Genomic DNA, 9,353 nt, shown 5'->3' on the forward strand with positions numbered 1-9,353 from the left:
CTCACAGCAGCCCAGCTCCAGGTTGAGCTGTTGTTCAGCATCTTAGCTGTAGAGGGCAGTGTCACTGGCCCTCATATGTGGGATCCGAACCGGGGCCCTCCAATGTCCCTCGCCAGTTCTTAAGCATCGCGCCACTCGGCTGGCCCCCTATTCCTTTCTTATACATTCCTAGAAATGGAATTACTGATTCAAAGTTCTGTATTTTTCAGTGACTTAATATGCATTGCAAAATCATGGCAAAAATGACTTTCTAGATTTTCTCATTTCTAAATGTTGGAGAGTTCAGTCTCTTAGTACTGGACTTAGTCTCTGTTTTTATTCACTCCACAGATACTCTCATCTTGTCCCATGGCTTTAAATATGCTGATAATTCCCACAATTTTTTTAGCCCTGATTGATGAACTCCATATATCTGTCTAACATGTCCACATGAAGTCTGAAGAGCCTCTTAAGGTTCATGTGCCTAACCGTAACTATTCTTTTTAAAAATTCGTATTATTAAAAGAATATTATTTTTATAGAAGAATTTTAAATGCAGAAGAGAGAATGGTATAATAAATCTATATGTGCACATCACCCAGTCTCAACAATTATCAATGATCAATCTTTTGCATATTTACAGACTTCTGGATTATTTTGAAGTAATCTTAGATCACATAATTTCATCTACAAATATTCCCTATAGAACTCTTGATGTCTCAAATAAACTTACGGTCCAGCGTTGCCTTCCTCCTTAAATGGTGCATTCTATTCACCTAGCTGCTCTAGCCACAAACCATAGAGTCCTTGACTCCACCTCTTATCATACTTCCAGTATATAGCAAATCTTGTTGGATACTCTTCCAAACACATTCAGAATATGACCTCTCACCACTCTACCAATAACCATAGTTTCCATCCCTATTACTCATGGGACTAGAGCCTCTTAACTGGTCTTCCTCCTTGTCCTCATACTTCATTACTGTCCTACAGAACAAAATTTTCACTTTTAAAGCTGCAAGTCATGTTACTCCCGTAGTCAAAACCACATCCACATCATTTATAACTTCCAAACTCTTTGACATGGTCTGTTGGACATGATCCCACATCGTCTGTTAGCTCTCTGACTTCATTTCCTACCAGTGACCCCTGCCCGCCCCCTTGCTCACCATACTATAGTCAAACGGGTCTGTCTATTTTTCCTTTGAACCTTGTTCAGGCCTCCCTTCATACTTTCCTTCACCCACATCCCCACTTTATTTTCTACCACTCGAATATAAACTGAATGAAGATATTTGTTATGTTTCATTCACTGTCGTGATATTTATGAAATAAACATCCTTTGAAGAGGACTGAAAAACCTACTTTGCTCTTGATCGCCAAGGCCATGGTTTCTTGGCAGAAAGGATGAGATATTTACCGATCAAGAACTCCTCCACCCTTTCCTGCATCCCTATGACTTACAACTGTCCTGAAAATTTTCATTTACTTTTTAGGATGATGGTATCTTCTTGGAAAGTCAGGTGGCTGGGCTAGCTGCTTTATCCTCAGTGCTTTGCCTGAGATTGAGATAACAAGGTTGTTTTGGACCCTTAAAATCTTCACTTTTGGGAAATAGGTTGAGTTTAGCTTTAAAACAGCTAATAGGGAATTCTTTCAGCACTTGAGCTATCCTGTACACAATTGTCGCCATTCACTTTTAAACAATGTATTATAAGTTCTTACTCTGATAATCATTTGGGTAAAAAGATGAATAAGGCAGTCCTCAAAGAACTCACAGTGTACTGAAAGACAAAGATAATTGAAATAGAAAAGAGGTGTTGTCCTAGTTAAAGGAATGATGGATTGCCCCAAAAGCCACAGGGCATGGAAAACAAAGAGTACGAGCTTTAGAATCAAGTCATCCAGGGTCTTAATCCCAGTTCTAACCGATTATCAGTATTATTTTGAGCAAATCACAACCTCTTGGAGCTTTAGTTTCTATACTTTAAAATGGACACAATACCTATGTCACCCAGAATGTCTGAGGACAGAATGAGAGCACCCCGTATGTGGGAAGGGCTCCTAACTTTTATCTGCTGCCTCTCCCATGGGGTTAATAAGAGTGGATTCTGGAAAGATGTCGAATTTCATCAGTCATAGTGGTAGGGAGGGTTTTTCCTGGCAGAGGGGAGATTATAAGTGAAGACATGGAGAGTACAAAAGTGTGGGGAGATATTTTTTAAATAATTCAGATTTAGCTGTGAGGGAGAGATATAGGTAAATAGGTTAGGATAGACTTTAAAAGACCTTAAATACCACACTGCAGAATATGGTGCTCAAGAAAAGTGCATTGAAGAATTTTAAGCGAGATAGTTTAGGTCCTGTCTAAGGCTAATTTCTTGATTCCCCCTGTCTTAGTTCAAGGTCATATAACAAAAATACTATCGACAGAGTGACTTAAATGACACTTATTACAGTTCTGGATGCTGGAAGTCCAAGATCAGGGTGCTAGCAAGGTTGGGTTCTGGTGTGGGTCCTCTTTCTGGTTTACAGGGAGCAGCTTTCTTGCTGTATTTTCATGTGGCAGAGAGAGACAGTCCTGGTCTCTTCATCTTACAGGAGCATACTCAAATCACAGAGGCTCCACCCTCATTAGCTCAACTAAACATCACCTCCGAAAGACCTCAACTCCAAACATCATCACACTGAGGATTAAAGCTTCACCATATGTACTCCGTGGGGACGCAAACATTCAGTTCATAACATCCTGCTTGCCTTTCTAAATTTAATCATCCACAAATATGAGTGTCTTCTAATCTGTAGGCGCTGTTTCAGTTTTTTGGGTAAACAGCAATAAACAAAACGAGCAAAAATGTCTGCCTTCATTTTACATTTTACTGGATACGAGGGAAAGGAGACTAATCAATGATTCCTTTTCTCTCTGTTTTCCTGATTTCTCCTCCTTAGACGCTGTCTCTCAACACTTACACAAGCCTATGCTTTCTTGCTATTTTTTTTTCCACATAGCATTTTTAAAGAATTGTCTAAAGTGCTAGTTTCATTTCCTGGCTTTTCACTCTTAAAATTGCATATGTCATTTTCTTAAAGAAGAAAATAAAGTCTTTGATTTCTCTATTGCTACATCCTATAAATGTTAAAAGCTTGTTAGAAATTCTGTTAAGGGAGCACAGACACATAGCTTCCATCAAGAAGAGAAGATAATCATTTTCTGAAGAGATGTGCTTAGAACATTGAAGGAAGACAGGAACACCCCTAGTAAACCAGGTTAACCAAGTAAATGCTGGGGATTTCTGAGTGACATGTCATAGGGGAATTGCTTTTAAAGGAACAGATAATCACACTGATACTTGAAATATTTTGGAACACAGAGAAAACCTGAAAGTCTTTCTAAATAATTTCTTAGGATTTCATAACCTCAATACTGACATGTAACAAAAATAGCACAGAATTTGGAGCAACCAGAACTTTCATAGATTATTAGAGAGAGTAAAATGGTGTCATTTTGAAAAACTGGTAATTTTTAAATAAAGTTATATACCTACACTGTGACTCGGCAAACATGGACAGGGAAAGCTATGTTTACAAAATGGTTTGAGAATGTCCAAAACTTTATAATAGCCAAACTGGAAACAACCCATGTGTCTTTCAACAAGAGAATGAATAAGTAAATTATGGTATATTCTTATAGTGGAACTCTACTCATCATCAACAACAAAAAAGAGTAACAACTGATGCCCACAATTACATGTATGAATCCCCATTACTGAGTGAAAGAAGCCAGATGCCAATGAGTACATAATGTATGATTCCATTTATATGAAATTCAGGAACAGACAAAACTAATCTATGGTGATAGAAATCAGAACAGAGTTGTCACTGGGGAGGGGTATTGACTGGAAAGGAACAAAGAAAGCTTTTGAAATAATGGAAATATGTATTTTGTTTGATGTGTTGGTCTCACAGATACATATACTTTTCAAAACCCTTGAACTTATGATTTGCACATTTTATGTTGTGTAAATTATGTCTAGATAAATTTACTTAAGTAAAATTTTAAAATAACTATCCACTGCAGAGTTACACATAGAAAAATATCCCAATAACATTTTTAAAAAATTAAATATTGCGAGGAGAAGCGCAGCAAAATATTTCTAAGTAGTGTTCAACTTTCATGAATGTGGGGATGATCCAACATTCAAATATATGTTAGATCATTCGACTATATTAATAGATGAAAGACAGCAACAAAAATTGGTATATAAAATTCAACAGCATTCTTCCTTAAAGAAATAAAATTAAGTAAATAAAAGTAGGAGACTTCCTAAATCTGATAATACTTCAAAAAAGTCAATAGCTTTCAGGATTTGGGGACATGGTGGTAAGGACAGTATAGTTTCTTAATCTCTACAAATTCTCAGACAGAACAACTAGGTAGGAGCCCAAAACCCACAGGACAACATTTACAACAGGACCAGGTAATGAGGAATCCCCATGAATCCAAACATGCAAGAGGTGAGGATAAACAGGTAAGCGATAAAACTTGCATGGTATTAGCATTCGTGTGAAGAAAGCAGAGGGATTGTATGGCCCTTTGTGGGACCTAAGAAAAACCAAAAACTACATAAATAGTCAGCAGGTATTTATTGGAAAGCACAGTGGGCCAGAGAGATCAGCCACTGAAATTGGAAGGGGTTTTGTCCAATCCAAAGCAGGTGAGGGAAAAGAGCTCTGCCTAAAGGTGAAGGGCCTGGCATAGTCTAGACCAGCGTTTCTCAACCTGTGGGTCGCAACCCCTTTGGGGGTCGAACGACCCTTTCACAGGGGTCGCCTAAGACCATCAAAAAACAAAAAGAGATTTACATTGCGATTCATAACAGTAGCAAAATTACAGTGATAGAGTAGCAACGAAAATAATTTTATGGTTGGGGGTCACCACAACATGAGGAACTGTATTAAGGGGTCGTGGCATTAGGAAGGTTGAGAATGGCTGGTCTAGACCCTATGAATTTTCAAAGCTGAGCCACCATCTCACCTCTCCTTTCCAGGACTAGAGATAAACTGGGAGTGAAATAAAAAGTGAGCAACATAGGGACAAGAAAGACAAAGGAAATAAAATTACAGATATAGATGGGGAGGGAAACAGAGCCAATTTTTTTTAATTTAATTTTATTTATTTTTAAATTTTTTATTTTTAAAAATTAGTTTCAGGTGTACAACAGTGCAATAGTTATACTTTTTACCCCTCAGAGCCAAATTTTAGGAGAGCAAACCACTGTATTTTGGAAAAGTAACAGAAGGGAGTGTTCTATGAAATTAGAAAAGTTACTGTTAACCACATTTTTCCCCCTAAATGTTCAGGGAAGTGAATCTTACCTAAAAATGGGCAACCGAAAAGTATTGAGGCTAAATGTACAAAGATATGATGTAAGTGAAAGAATAATTGGAGGAAAAACATTTTCACTGAGAATGAAAGCATGCAAGAAACAAATGGTCATAAACAGATAAAAATTTCAAAGTTCTATTTTTAAAAAAAAGCTAGAAGACATGAAGAAAAATGATAAAAGATAGGAAAGAACAACATACAAGTATATCAGAATTATAAAAATTCAGAAATAAAGTAACAGAACAGGAATTAGGTATGAAAGAAAAAAGCAAAACCCTTTGTGACTGAAAACCTAAATGCATAGAAGCCATTGATATATTTAACTATGTAAAACAGTACACTTTTTTTCAGCAAAAGCACCATATTTAATGGAAAAGGAATGCTCAAGAAAATTGCCACCCTCACTTCCCCTTATATCTTTGTCATCTTTGTCTTGGGATTTTCTATTTTATATTCTTGTTCCTTTTTAATTTTTTAAAAAGATCCTTCTAGGTTTTAAATGTTCTGTTTTCAGTCTGTTTTTCTGTACTATACTCTCTTGCCTTAGTGATTCATCCACTCTTACAGTTTCATGTATAGAAATATCACAATTAAAAAATATTTTATTTTTCAAAGAGTTTTATTAAAAACTTTGCTAACATACAGTATTATAATAGTGTCAGGTGTAAATGATAGTTATTCAACATTTGTATACCTAAAGAAGTGATCACCATGGTAAGTCCAGCAACCATCTGACACTGTACTGTACCATGCTATCACAATATTATTGATTATAGTCCCTATGCTGTACATTACATCCCCATGGCTTATTTGTTTTATATCTGGAAATTTGGACATATTATTTCTCTTCCCTTTCTCCCCGCTTTTTCAAATTTTCAATTACTGTTGACATTCAATATTATTTTATATTAATTTTAGGTGTACAGCATAGTGGTTAGACATTTATATAATTTAAAAAAATGATCCCTCTGACTAGTCTAGTACCCACCTGGCACTATACATAATTATTACCATGCCATTGACTATATTCCCTGTACTTTACTTTACATCCCCTTACTATTTTATAACTACCAATTTGTGCTTTTTAATCCCTTCAAGTTTTTCACTCTGCCACCAACCCCCTCCCATCTATTACCCCAATGAATCTAGAACCCATCTAATACAATACATAATTATTACAATATTATTAACTATATCCCTTATGCTATACCCTACATCCCCATGACTACTGTGTAAAAACCAATTTTTACAATCTGTATCTGAGTTTTATCATGTTTTGTTTAATTTTATTCTTAGATTCCACATTTAAACAAAATCACATTGCATCTGTCTTTCTTTGTCTGATATATTCCACTCAGCACAACACCCTCCAGGTCCATCCATGCTGCTGCAGATGGCAAGAACCCATTCTCTTCAATGGCTGAGCAATATTCCATGTATATATGTACCACCTCTTTATCCATTCTTCCATTGACAGACACCCAGGCTGCTTCCACATCTTGGCCATTGTAAACAATGCTGCAATGAACATCTGGATACACACGTCTTCTCAAATTAGTGTCTTGAATTTCTTCAGATAAATACCCTGAAGTGGGATTACTGGGTCCTTCATTGTCTCTTCTTATAGTCTTTGTTTTAAAGTCTATTTTGTCTGGTATAAGTATTGCTACCTCAGTTTTTTGTTTGTTTGTTTTGTTTTTTTTCATTTCCATTTTCATGAAATATCTTCTTGCATCCCTTTACTTTCAGTCTGTGTATGTATTTCAATCTGAAGTGAGTCTCTTGTAGGCAGGATATGTAAGGGTTTCGTTTTTTTATCCATTCAGCTCTCCTATGTCTTTTGATTGGAGCATTTTATCCATTTACATTGAAAGTAATTGTTGATAGATATGTAGCTATTGCCATTTTATTATTCATAATTTTAATTTTGTTTTACTGTCTTAAAGAAGTCCCTCTAACATTCTTTGTAATATTGATTTGATGGTGATGAACTCCTTTAGCTCTATCTTGTCTAGGAAGCTCTTATCTTTCCTTCAATTTTAAAAGATAGCCTTGCTGGGTTGAGCACTCTTTGTTATAGGTTCTTGATTTTCATCATTTTGAATATTTTGTGCCAGTCCCTTCTGGCCTGCAATGTTTCTGTTGAGAAATCAGCTGACAGTCTTATGGGAGCTCCCTTGTAGGCATCTAACTGCTTTTCTCTTGCTGCTTTTAGGATTCTCTCTTTGTCTTTAACCTTTGCCATTTAAATTATAATGTGTCTTGGTGTGTCTGTGGGTTCATCCTGTTTGGGACTCTCCACACTTCCTGGGTTTGTATGTCTATTTCCTTCTCCAGGTTAGGAAAGTTTTCAGTCATTATTTCTTCAAATAGGTCCTCAATCCCTTGCCTTCTCTCTTCTTCTGGTGCCCCTAAATATGATGCAAGTGTTGTTACACTTGATGTTGTCCCAGAGGTCTCTTAAACTATCCTCATTTTTTTAAATTCTTTTTTCTTTTTGCTGTTCCAATTGGGTGTTTTCGGCTACGTTGTCTTCCAAATTGTTAATTTGGTCCTCTGCTTCATCTAGTCTGCTGGTGATTCTTTCTAGGCATTTTTCATTTCAGTTATTGTATTCTTCACTTCTGATTGTTTTTTTTATGGTTTTTATATCCTTTTTGTGCTTGCAATCTCTTTGTTGAAGCTCACACTAAGTTCCTTGAACATCATTATAACCATTGTTTTGAACTCAGTTTTGGTAGTTTGCTTGCCTCCATTTAGTTTAGTTCTTTTTCTAGATTTTTCTCCTGTTCTTTCATCTTGGACACATTTCTTTGTTTCCTCATTTTGGCTCCCTGTCTGTGTTTGTTTCTATGTATTAGGTAGATCTGCTCTGTCTCCCTGTCTTTGCTGGGTGGCCTTATGTAGTAGGTGTCCTGTGGGGCCCAGTGGCACAATCTCCCTGGTCACCTGAGCCAGGTGCTCCAGGAGTATCCTTTGTGTGGGTCATGAGTGCTCTCCTGTTATAGTTGAACCTTGATTGCTATTGGCACATCAGTGGGCGGGATTAACAATCAGGCTAACTAGCTGTGGGGTTTGGCCACATCCACAGCTTATGGGCTGCTGTGTTTGAGGCTTACTCCACTGAGTGGGATTCACCCCCATGGGCTTTGGTGCCTGTTGAGACCACCCTTTGTATGTGCCACATGTGGGGCGAATTGGACAGTGCTCTGCTATGTTCTAAAGCCAACCTGCAAGTATTTTGGTTCTGGGGTCTCTTGGGAGGGGTTCCAAGACTGTTACTGGCCAGGGGCTACCTGGTAGGAGCCACAAAGTGATTTGTGGTGGTTTGCTGCCTGTGCTAAACTTGGAGGCATGTGGGAGAAGCCATGCTTTGATCTGAGGATGGCTGCCACCAGTACCAGGCCTGGGGTAACTTCACAAAAAGCCAGGACATGCAGAGGCCTGCTGCCACCTGCCGGCTCCCTTAAGGTTCAGCCACTGATAAATCCTTGTCCATTTTGTGAGTTGGGTGAGGCAGGGTCTCAGGGAGCCACTGGAGTAGGAAGAGTGGTGGTCACTAGGTTAATGTAGACTCTGGTTTGGTATTAGGGCTGATCCTGAAGTGAGTCAGCAAAAGTCTCAGAGCACACCGAGGCCAGCTGCTGCCCACCTGGGGCCTGGGGTCTTTGATAGTTTTCCAAGAAAGAGTGCAATGCAGGATGGGCTGGCTGCTCATGGAGAAAGTGCCTCTGGCAGGACGCTTGTTGGATGGAGTGAGATCCCAGCTGAGTTAGCAGGGCAGAGCAGCAGATCTCATCAGGCAAATCAGATTCAGATTTGGCCTGTGGGGGAAGACTCAACATAGGAAAGATGGTTCCTGCCTGCTGGCTGCATTGGAAAAGGACCCCTCACTGGAAAATATTGAGTGTCCTCCATTCTTCCCGCTGAAGCCACACACCTCAGTCTGCCCCCTGTATGGCTCTGACACATCCTGAGTTATCGTCAC

Source organism: Hipposideros armiger, unplaced genomic scaffold (assembly GCF_001890085.2).
Source record: "Hipposideros armiger isolate ML-2016 unplaced genomic scaffold, ASM189008v1 scaffold_376, whole genome shotgun sequence".
NCBI classification, from domain to species: domain Eukaryota; kingdom Metazoa; phylum Chordata; class Mammalia; order Chiroptera; family Hipposideridae; genus Hipposideros; species Hipposideros armiger.